This window comes from Leishmania donovani, chromosome 35 (assembly GCF_000227135.1).
Source record: "Leishmania donovani BPK282A1 complete genome, chromosome 35".
NCBI classification, from domain to species: domain Eukaryota; phylum Euglenozoa; class Kinetoplastea; order Trypanosomatida; family Trypanosomatidae; genus Leishmania; species Leishmania donovani.
The window spans coordinates 1,244,317-1,244,989 of NC_018262.1; positions in this window are offsets into that span (position 1 = coordinate 1,244,317).

Below are 673 nucleotides of genomic sequence, written 5' to 3' on the forward strand. Positions count from 1 at the left end.
AGAATGCAGAGAAGGGTTGGGGCGGGGCAGCGATGGACACCAGACGGCGGAGCCCCGGTGCAGCGTGTGTGTGAGGCGTGTCGCAGCGTTGGGGGAGGTGGAGGAGGAGGGGAGGCGTGCCTGGATGGCTTGCCCGCATGCTGCCGCGACAGTTCGGATACCGCCCTGCGCCGGCGGCGGCAGGAGACGCTCCAACCTCCTCTCCACCCGCACGCCCTTCACAGTCGCGGGGCTGTGGCCGGGCAGAGGAGGCTGGCGGAGGGGGCCGGGCCGGGGGCCACGCCTGTGCGCCGGCCCCGCGCAGAGCACCCAGCCTGTCGCGCTGAGAATGCAGAGAAGGGTTGGGGCGGGGCAGCGATGGACACCAGACGGCGGAGCCCCGGTGCAGCGTGTGTGTGAGGCGTGTCGCAGCGTTGTGCAAGATGACGGCCCGCAACGTCGTCTGCTTCGAAAAGTCAGTGAATCTCACATAGCGTACGAGGCACCGCGCCGGATCAAGCGTTCTCATAGCCGACACAGGCGGAGGTGCCGGGTCTGGCGAGTGGGCGGGGTGCTGCAACGCTAGCGCAGCAGTTGAGAGCACGCCACATGCGTCCCATGCCGCCACTGCCGGCGACCCGCCGCTGCAGGAATGCGAAGCACAGACAGGTACCGGTGCGGGCCTGTGCGAGGC